Genomic DNA, 11,966 nt, shown 5'->3' with positions numbered 1-11,966 from the left:
CAATATTCTCATATCAAATATAGCAAATAATATTGTATTTCAAAATGCTCTTCGTTTATTTAACCATCTAATATACAGGACTCATTGTGCAAGATTGTTAGTGAAGGAGCCTTTTTAAAAGGGTTCTTCACCCAAAGGCTCGAACTCATAACCTTTGATTAAGGGTGAATGGATCCATCCATTCTATCATATCGTATAATTTACTTATGACTTAACTTGAATCAAGAAGCAAAAAATATTGTCAAACATTAGGACAAAGAGAGTAGAAGATTAATAATGAATCTACTCATTTCTTCATAATTTTCGATACAAACATTATGGATACAACCTAAGTAAATGTACTTTGCAGTACCTTTATAACTGTACCGGCATACATGTAATGGATCTCTTCATATGCAAAACTTAAAATAAATCTATTAAACTACATTAACTTGCTGTTTATATTTTAACCTTTTGCATCAGTTCTATATACAACTATTTAATAAATGGTATTACAGTAAATTTATTAACTTCTAGTCACTTGACCTTTAGTAAAGATTCAAATAGAAAAGTGCTTCGTAACGAAATTCTATTTCATTGTTAGTTTTAAGGTGTTATTGGCAGACAAATTAAATTAAAGCATCAAATTGAGAATCTAAGATAAATATATCCAATACGATAAAAGTTGGCAAGTAGATGACCACCAACTCATTATGTATGTCTGCAGCATCTTCATAAACATCAACATTTTATAGACCAATGATTTAAACAAGTAAACAAAATATAATAATAATCATCAGTACGTATTATTGCTAATATAGTATTAAAGAGGAAAGAGAACAAATTAAGAACCTTGGCCAGACAAGAACCAAGGTATTCCGTGGTACAAAGAAAACAATCCGTACAAATCTAGCAAATTAAGGATTTAGGTTAGGAATTTAAAAAAAATGTAGGAAAGGAGTTGAAGTATCTTTTGAATTGTAACAAATATCTTTAAAGAGGATATAGAGGAAATAGTATTAGACAATCATGCATGATTAATTAGTTTTGTAATCAAAATTATTACAGCCCTCAGTCATATTACCACACATTGTCACTCCCTCTCAATCTTAGGTAGCTAGGAGCCCTCTTGCTTGTCTACATAAACGAAATTTGCATCATCCTAATAATTAATAAAGGTTTTGATAACAATAACAATTAGTAAAACTCAATTCCAGATAAATTAGAATTAACTATATAAATTCTTACTGATCATATTTCTTTGTTTATATTCAATCTCAGACCCTAATAAAAGTTTAGAAATGTACTGTTTTCTCTTCTTCCTTTCCTTTGTTTTTCGTTTAACAACTTTCATATGACAATTTGGGGAAGAGTGAATTGAACCCTAGCACTCCAAGTGGAATCGTGGCTTTTGTCCACTGTGTTCTTCCCCTTTAAAAGTCTTGGAAAACTTTAAAAGTTTGATATGTATTTATTTCTGTTGAAGTTTGGCAAAATGTCAAAGTCCTACATCGGTTGGGAGTTGAGTTTGGGAGAGATTTTTCCCCTATAAAAGAAGGTCTAATGTTTAGGATTTAGATGCACATCTCATTTGCCTTCTCATATGTTTAAGGCATTTGTATCTTCTCTCTTTAGTATTATTTCACTTGTATTTTTGGAGTGAAATAAAATATTGGTTGCGTCCGAGGAGTAGGCAAAATTAGCCGAACCTCGTAAATTCTGGTGTTCCCTTTATTGTTGCTTTATTGTCTTATTTATTATTTGGTGGCTGTCATAATTTTTGGTATAGTAGTTGTGACTTATTCACACTATATACATTTGGCTTCCGCAACAATTGGTATCAGAGCCAAGGTACTATCTAAGTATGCTCTGTGGTTGCAGCATAGTCTAATTTTCCACATCAGAAAAGATTTATCTTGGTAACTGAGTCAAGGTTCTGTCTGAGTATGCTCTGTGGTTGCAGCTTAGTCTGATCTTCTACATCAGAAAGGAAATAATCTTGATTTGTGTCGTCAGCTATTAAATAATATTTGTGTCAAATATGGGAGACAATAAACAAGAAGAATCTACATCAAGTGTCAACAACACGTCATCATTGGCATCTTCGCATATGACAAGAATTGTGTCAAATGCGAAATTTGCGGTAAAAATATTTAACGGGTCCGGACATTGGGATGTGGCAAGGCGAGGTTCTAGATGTCCTTTTTCAACAAGGGCTAGATCTGGCCATTGAAGAAAAGAAACCAGATGTTATTGGAGAAGAAGATTGGAGAATTATCAACAGTGTTGCTTGCGGTACCATTCGATCCTACCTTGCTAGAGAGCAGAAATATCCATACACAAAGGAAACTTCTGCAAGTAAATTATGGAAAGCACTGGAGGATAAATTTTTGAAGAAAAACAGTCAAAATAAATTGTACATGAAGAAGAGACTGTTTCACTTCACCTATGTTCCTGGTACCACGATGAATGAACATATCACCAGTTTCAATAAGTTGGTCACAGATTTACAAAATATGGATACAACTTATGATGATGGTGACTTGGCCTTGATGTTGTTGGCGTCACTTCCTGATGAGTACGAGCACCTTGAAACTACTCTACTCCATGGAAATGACGAAGTTTCTCTCAGAGAAGTTTGTTCGGCTTTGTACAGCTATGAACAAAGAAAGCGAGAAAAATAGAAGGGCGGAGAAGGAGAAGCACTATTTGTGAGGGGTCGTCCTCAAAATCAAACGAGGAAAAAGAAGGGAAGATCCAAGTCAAGATCCAGACCCAGCAAAGATGAATGTGCCTTTTGTCGAGAAAAAGGGCACTAGAAGAAAGACTGTCCGAAGTTGAAGAATAAGGCCAAATATAATAATGGAAAGGCCATTATGGATTCAAATGTAGCTGATTGTGATGATTCAGACTTCTCATTAGTTACAACAGAGTCATCAACATCATCAGACATATGGTTGATGGACTCGGCTTGTAGCTATCATATGTGTTCCAACAGGGACTGGTTCGTGGAATTTCAAGAAGGAGAATATGGAGTCATCCACACAGTGGATAACAACCCTCTTACCTTATATGGCATTGGTTCAATACGATTAAGGAACCATGATGGAATGATCAGAACATTAACAGATATTCGATATGTACCGGATTTGAAGAAGAATCTCATCTCTGTGGGAGCCCTAGAATCAAAAGGGTTCAAAATCATTGCAGAAAATGGAGTGATGAGAGTATGCTCCGGTGCACTAGTGGTAATGAAGGCTAATCAGAATAATAATAATATGTACCGCTATCGTGGCAGTACAGTTATTGGGACAGCGACAGTGACATCCAGTGACGACAAAGAAACAGAAGCAACCAAGCTATGGCACATGCGCTTGGGACATGCTGGAGGAAAATCCTTGAAAACTCTATCAGATCAAGGATTGTTAAAAGGAGTAAAGGCTTGCAACTTGGAGTTTTGTGAGCATTGTGTCAAAGGGAAACAGACAAGGGTTAAATTTGGTACAGCGATCCATAATACTAAAGGCATTTTGGATTATGTACACTCTGATGTTTGGGGTCCTTCCAAAACACCTTCATTGGGTGGGAAGCACTATTTTGTAACCTTTGTTGATGATTTTTCCCGAAGAGTGTGGGTGTATACAATGAAAAACAAAGATGAAGTGCTGGGAATTTTTCTCAAATGGAAGACGATGGTGGAGAATCAAACAGGCAGGAGGATCAAGTGTATTCGCACAGACAATGGAGGTGAATACAAAAATGATCATTTCAATAAGGTCTGTGAAAATGATGGCATCGTCCGACACTTCACTGTTAGACATACACCACAACAGAATGGAGTGGCAGAACGTATGAACCGGACCTTGCTGGAGAAGGTACGGTGTATGTTGTCCAATGCTGGCTTGGGCAAAGAATTTTGGGCTGAGGCAATTACATATGCATGTCACCTCATTAATCGTCTACCATCTGCTGCTATTGATGGCAAGACACCATTTGAAAAATGGTATGGAAAGCCTGCTGTAGATTATGACTTCTTTGCACGTGTTTGGCTCAACTGCATATTATCATGTGACAGAGTCAAAATTGGATCCAAGGGCAAAAAAGGCTATTTTTATGGGAATTACTTCTGGAGTCAAAGGATATCGCTTATGGTGTCCTATGACAAAGAAAGTAATATTCAGCAGGGATGTTACCTTTGATGAATCTGCTATGGTAAATAAGGTAACAGAAGATACCAAACAAAATGAAGGTGCTTCTAAGCAGGTGGAGTTTGAGGGAAAATTTATTTTTCCTACACAAGAAGCAGAGGAGGAAATAAATGAAGATTACCCTCTGGAAGGAGAGCCAGTAGAGGAGATTCCAACTCAGGAACCTCAACAACAACTTGAATCAATAGCAACCAGCAGGCCAAAAAGAACAATAACAAAACTTGTTCGTCTCATAGAGACGGTTGCTTGTGCAACCTCAATTGTAGCTGATGATGTTCCTACCACTTATAAAGACGTTGTCCAAAGTTCAGAAGAAGATAAGTGAAGGATTGCCATCAATGATGAAATACAGTCCCTTCATCAAAATCATACATAGAGATTGGCCAATCTCCCGAAGGGAAAAAAAGCAATTGGGTGCAAATGGGTATTTGCAAAGAAAGAATGATTTCCTAACCAATTAGATGTTCGCTACAAAGCAAGATTGGTGGCCAAAGGATATGCTCAAAAGGAGGGAATTGATTACAATGAAGTGTTTTCTCCAGTTGTAAAACATTCCTCCATTAGAATTATGTTGGCTTTGGTAGCACAATTGGATTTGGAACTAGTTCAGATGGATGTAAAAACTTCATTTTTACATGGAAACTTGGAGGACAAAATCTACATGACTCAGCCAGAAGGATTCAAAGTTGCTGGAAAAGAAAATATGGTGTGCAAACTTGAAAAATCGTTGTGCGGATTGAAACAATCTTCTAGACAATGGTACAAGCGATTTGACGAGTTTATGTTACGGCAAGGGTACAAGAGAAGCAAATACGATCATTGTGTGTATTTGCACAAGCTTAAAGATGGTTCCTTTGTATATCTTCTCCTATATGTTGAGGATATGTTGATAGCTTCCAAGAATTCGGAAGAAATTTATAAGTTGAAGATTCAACTGAAGAAGGAGTTCGAGATGAAGGATTTGGGTGAGGCAAAGAAAATTCTTGGCATGGAGATAATTAGAGATAGACGTTCAAAGAAACTCTGTTTATCTCAAAAGGAATATTTGAAGAGAGTACCTCAACGTTTTGGCATAGATGACAAGACTAAGCTAGTTAGTACTCCACTTGCTTCCCATTTTAAGCTAAGTACTATTATGTCGCCAATGGATGAAGCTGAACGAGAGTATATGTCAAAGGTACCATACGCAAATGTTGTTGGTAGTTTGATGTATGCAATGGTTTGCACAAGGCCTGACATTTCACAAGCTGTTGGAGTTATTAGCAGATATATGCACAATCCAGGGAAGGAGCATTGGCAAGCTGTGAAGTGAATTCTACGGTATATTCATAATACTGTAGATGTCGGGTTAGTTTTTGAGCAGGAAGACAATCAGTCTGTAGTTGGATATTGTGACTCAGATTTTGCGGGTGATCTGGACAAACGAAGATCAACTACTGGTTATGTGTTTACTTTTGCAAAGGCACCAGTTAGTTGGAAGTCTACTTTGCAGTCAACAGTTGCTTTGTCTACAACAGAGGCAGAGTACATGGCTATTATAGAGGCTGTGAAAGAGGCAATTTGGCTTCAAGGATTGCTAAAGGAGCTTGGTGTTGAACAAAAAGGTATCACAATTTTTTGTGATAGTCAAAGTGCTATTCAATTAGTGAAGAACCAAGTTTATCATGCAAGGACGAAGCATATTGATGTTCGGTATCATTTCGTACGAGAAATCATAGAAGAAGGAGGAGTCACGGTGAAGAAAATTCATACTACGGAGAATCCTGTTGATATGCTGACAAAGGTGGTGACTGCGATCAAGTTTCAACATTGTTTGGATTTGATCAACATTGTTGAACACTGAAGATTGAAGATGAAGACACAACCAAAATTTGTTATTGAGAGAGAATTGAAGATGTGGAATTTTGCCAAGGTGGAGATTTGTTGAAGTTTGGCAAAATGCCAAAGTCCCACATCGGTTGGGAGTTGAGTTTGGGGGGGGATTTTCCCCCTATAAAAGAAGGCCTAATGTTTAGGATTTAGATACACCTCTCATTTGCCTTCTCATCTGTTTAAGGCATTTGTATTTTCTCTCTTTAGTATTATTTCACTTGTATTTTTGGAGTGAAATAAAATATTGGTTGTGTCCGAGGAGAAGGCAAAATTAGCTGAACCTCGTAAATTCTGGTGTTCCCTTTATTGTTGCTTTATTGTCTTATTTATTATTTGGTAGCTGTCATAATTTTTGGTATAGTAGTTGTGACTTATTCACACTATATACATTTGGCTTCCGCAACAGTCTCCATCTTCTTTCTGTCGTGCAACTAGTCAACGACCTACTTCCCTAGTCTTCGTCTCTTTCCAACAAAGTTTTTACTGGTTAGTTTTCATCTCTATTCTTAAAGATCACAAGATTCCTCTTACTTTGGTAAATTTTGTACCTAATCAAATAAGACATGTAAATTAGAATAGCGAGAGTTTAACTTTACATGGAACACCCTGAGAAAATCCACCTACTAGGAACCTTGATGATCTACGCATAAGCAAGAAAAATGCCCTCTCTCTTACACATAGATACACAAATATACTGACACACATGACATAAACCAAGAATAAACTATTAAAATTTGATTTCTAAATCATTGTTATGAGTACACTAAATTGTGGATATATCCATTATTACTCTTGAAGCTTCCTGAAGAAGCTTGCAATCAAACAAGTATCTCGTAAGTAGCTGCAGGTAGCTTGCAAATAGCTCATGCACGTTATAAATACCATGTATTGCGGATGCCCATCATTACTCCATACTTTCTGAAGAAGCTTATAAGTAGATTATACAAATAGCTTGTAAATATAGCCCACAAGCATCTTCTGTTCTTTTATAAGTCAGGAGCTAAACAAATTTATTTTGTATATTCATTTTAATAGAAATAAAATTTCTCTCTCCCACCAAATGTTTTTGCTATATCTTGTATTGTATTTATATTATTTTATCTACAACGCTCGTAATACTTGGATTGGGATTGTAAGGCATAAAAAATATTTGAGTGCTTATAATAATAGGATAAGGTATCTATCGAAAAAAGTCATGGTTGGCCGCCATATGTCAATTGCATACAAAAAGGAAGAGAAAAGAAGGGTGCAATTAATTAAAGCCAATGATATACTAAAATTCCCCAGCTAGGGCAGCTAAATTATAATATATGTTGCTGTTGCATGGAGTTCACGGGAGGTATCAAAATAAGTTCACGAGACAGCTTCCACTAAAAGACGGCTTATTAAGGTCCTACTACTACTCATCAAATCTCTTCTTTGCTTTTCCAATTGTCTCATTTTTATTCATTCATGCAAAAACATGTATATATCACAATTGGAAAAGAAAATCGGATAATTTTCCTTTATTTTGTTCATCATATTGACTTTTAGGAATGACAACGTCAGAGTAATCATCATCATGACAGACAGAGACGGATATGGTGTTGCACCGACGCATTCAAATGAATCCATAACTTTCGATGTAGAGTAAAACTTTATATGTAAAAATTTATTAAAATTACAAAAATAGTAGATATGAACCCATAACTTTAAAAATATAATTAGTTTAATACTAAAAATCTTAAAAGTTGAACTCATAGGATTTAAATCTTGGGTCCGCCTCTGATAGATCAAAGAAAAAGCATATTACACTCGGTTATAAGTTGAATCTTGAGTACACCGATAGTCCCTTAAACTTGTCAATATATTTTATTTAAATATTCGAATTAATATTTTAATTGAGTACTTGAACACATAATAACGCGTTATTATTAAACACTTATTGGGGAAAAAGCTCTTGATTTTCTTTTTTTAATGGAGCGTGTCTTTAAGTTGTTTAACAAAGTAATTAAGTCTTTAATTTGTTTAACGAAGCGGGAGTTTATTTTTAGTGATCAGATTCTTTTTTAACTAACTTGTCTGGTATTTATTTGTTATAATAAAAGCTTAAGGAGATGACATATTTTAAGTAGTTAACTTAGTCACGTAATGGACGCTTGAGAACACGCGCAAAAGCTTTTCCAAAGTTTAAGATGAAAGCGCTAATATGGATACGTTGTCATGTGTTCAGGGGTTCGTTGGAACATGCTTTAGTTTGAGCGTCTAATCAGTGTATTTAACTTGTTCTAGTATAGTACTAGCCCTTTATTTTAGGTTACTAATGAAGCCTATTAAATAATTTCTTAAAATTATTTATTAAATGACATGTAAATAATTTTTTATACCATCAAGTATAAAAAATATATACTCATTATAAAATAGTACTCCTGAAAATTTCGAAGACGATAATGATCCTTTAACTATTAAGTCCAATAACATTAGATACAGATTGAAAGGGTTAAATATTACTCCCTCTCTAGTCTGTAGTATCTTTTTAAAAGGTTATCGTACATATTTCAAGGAAGACTTTTAATAAACGTAATCATAAGAGTATATTTTGAACCTAACCGTGATCTCTCCTTAGATATGTTACTTGATTAACACATAACTAATGGAATAATAAGGATAGATTTAAAATAAATAAATAAATGACTTCTTATTTTTTAAAACATCAACTAATTTGAAACAAATTCTAAATTGGTAAAACACTATCATTTTATGTACCAAATTCGGATATGAACGTAGGTACACATGCATTCTCTGCTTATATGCTACATCTGCTTCTGATGAGTAGAGAAAGATATAACATTTGAAGCACAATGTACATATAATTACCTAACTTTTTCTTAGGTAATTATATGTTTCAGTCCGGATATTTTTCTTAGAAGCAACAGCTAATGGAGTATCGTCTGTTCTTCGATTATTAATATTGAATTATTTGCACAGATTCAAATATATAATATATTGTCATTTGGACGTTAATACAGGTGGATTTCCAGCTTCCACAGTTATAAATTACGTGAAGAAAGAGGAAAGTGACTTTAATTTAAGTATTAATTCCTGTCAGATGACCTTTACGGAATAATAAAATCCCCCCAAGTATATAATGTATATGAAACAGGGAAAGTTCATGGGGCCATAAATGGGATGTAATAATTGATTACAAAAGGGTATTTTGAATGGATGTATGATCGATCACGTGCATCTAGTTGTAAAATTGAGCAGGCTTTTAGTTGGACTTTTTTTTTTTTTTTTTTTTTGACGATGGGATCTTTCTCCCTCTCTCTATCCTTTTTTTTCAAAAAAGATCTTTGTATTTTCATAAATCATACTCTTTTTATCCTATTTTTATGTTGCACTAGTTTTTTTAATTTGTTCTAAGAAGAACGATATTTTATATTATTCAATAAAACAACTTTAAACTTGTCATTTCTTCCTTAATGAGATAATACCGTTATATATATATATATATATATATATATATATATATATATATATATATATATATATATATATATGACTTGTTTTATACCATAAATTTTAAAATAAGTTCTTTCTTTATTAAACACCATACCTAGTCAAAATACATTACACAGAGTAACAAGATCAGGATTTATATTAACCTTAAAATTAATGGAGTTGTTATGAGTTGGAATGTTTGTTCGAATTCTCTCGTGTATGGTTGTGTCTGAGTTACTATTTGATTTTTTAGGTTCTTTTCTTCCCCCTTTTCATGTAAAATGTGACAATAGACTTAAAAACATTACCCTACTTTTGGTCCATATTAGTCTAGATTATTTTTTGTATATATGTTTCTATTAGACATAATTCTTACTTAATTAACACACTACTAATTTGAACAGTAAGAATGAATTTGTAAAAAATATATATATTAATAAATGCTTATTTTTTAATTAAAAAATTGGTCAAATATTTTTGGGAACAAATTCACATGAAATCCAAGTGTCATGAATGTGTAATCTCCAGGTAGATAGAAAGAGATGCGAGAGGGTTGGTGCTTGTTGAAAGAAAATGACGGATAAGAGAGGTCAAAGTGCAAAAGACAAAACTTGTTGGGTGGCAAATTGAGATGTGGTTCCAATTACTGCCTATCTGTATGTCTTAGCTTAACAGGTAGGGTGATGTGGACATACAAGTTCCTCCTACCTTCACATATATGTTTGAGAATAATAATAATAATATACTATAAGATATAAGCAAACACAAACATATAAACAAACAATATCAAACAAATGTAACATAATTTTTTCAAAATTTTGTAAAGTTTTATACACTGATGATATAAATACACACTCTAAATTAAATCTTAACAATTTACTCGCATTCTTTTTTTGTGCTATTTTTACATCATGCCTCTAAAACGTAATATTTTACCTATGTAACAAAATGTAATTTTTCAATAAAGGGTGGTCAATTGACTACTTTTATGATCATGTGGCTTCGCACTGCTCATTCCTTTTAGTTTAAATATTATATTTGTATTAATAAATTTATTAAATATATACAAAACTAAAATTTAAAACTCAAATACTAATTAATATGTGATGTCATTATCATATAACTTATATCTCATAAAGTTTATATTCTGACTCCGCATCTGAGTGAAGGGAGCAAGAGTTCATACAAAGGAAAGAAATTTCTTTTGAGAAAAAGTTTAGTTGTTGGACAATCATGCAAAAAGAGAAAAATAAGAATTTAGAGTTTAATGTATTGAAAACTCAAACCTACCCTTTGATCATGGTAATAATTCTTTGGTCACAATCAGGGCAGTTTCTGTTCACATAAAAAGTGCAGAAATACCTACATTCTATTGTGACGTTCATGAATTCGAGACCCTACACTAGAGCCCCCACAGTTTATTCTAAACCCACCATTCCATAAAGAGCTCAAGCATGTGATCCTTTTTTTACGTACACTGATATTTTGTGGACTAAATAATAGCCAGTTTGGACAATTCGCTAAGTGTAAACTGTCATATTTTAGTACCCTGTACACATACCGTATACTACTACTCATTCACATATAAAACCTTAGCACAAAACCACGGGCGTTGTGTTTTCCCTCCATTCTCCACAACCATATATGACCTCATCTACCAACTATGAATACGAGGAATTCATGTATTTTTCCTTCATACACTTAGAAATTATTGAAAGCGAATTCAAGATTTAAATCAGTAGGAGCTAAAGATTATCACTTGACTCGATTATCTTTTGCTCTTGTGGCTAAGTTTAATATATATATCTCTTGTGCTTGAGTGCCCCTGCACTTATTATATTCCACGTATTCCTTGTCCGCCTATGCTTATGAAGTTCCATTTTTTCTTAATTTGTGAATAGCCTACCTTCTCCTCCCTAACCGCCTATCTATTCGTGTTCATAGCTCGATCGAAGATCAAGAATATGGTCAGACAGAAAAACAAAAATCATGTGTATCAAGTGATACGTCAATATGTAGTTGATCTTTAATAGAACAAAATTAAATATAGAATTATTCATATTGTCGATCCAACTAATTTGAACTCGTATAGTTGATTAATTGATTGATAAAGTTAGAAGAAAGAAGAAAAAGAATTCATCTAAGGCTATATGAGGGATTCAGGGGAGGGACTGTTGCTAGGGAAGACAAAGGTGTACAAAAACTTAAGCCCGTGAACGTTGCATGTGATCATAAAAGAGCTGTTATAATCAGTGCCCTTGACCACTTATATACCCAATCACGTGCGTCTTTTTGGCTTTTATAATCAAAAAGAAGAAACAAGAATAAAATAGTTATTCTGGTAAAAACAACAATAGTACTAACCTTAACAATATTATTGCTACTATCATAGTAGTAATAATAACAACTCATAAAATTATTTTCTAA

The sequence above is a fragment of the Nicotiana tabacum genome, chromosome 20 (assembly GCF_000715075.1).
Source record: "Nicotiana tabacum cultivar K326 chromosome 20, ASM71507v2, whole genome shotgun sequence".
NCBI lineage: Eukaryota > Viridiplantae > Streptophyta > Magnoliopsida > Solanales > Solanaceae > Nicotiana > Nicotiana tabacum.
The sequence above is the reverse complement of the archived record's forward strand: the minus strand, read 5'-3'. Positions refer to the sequence as shown.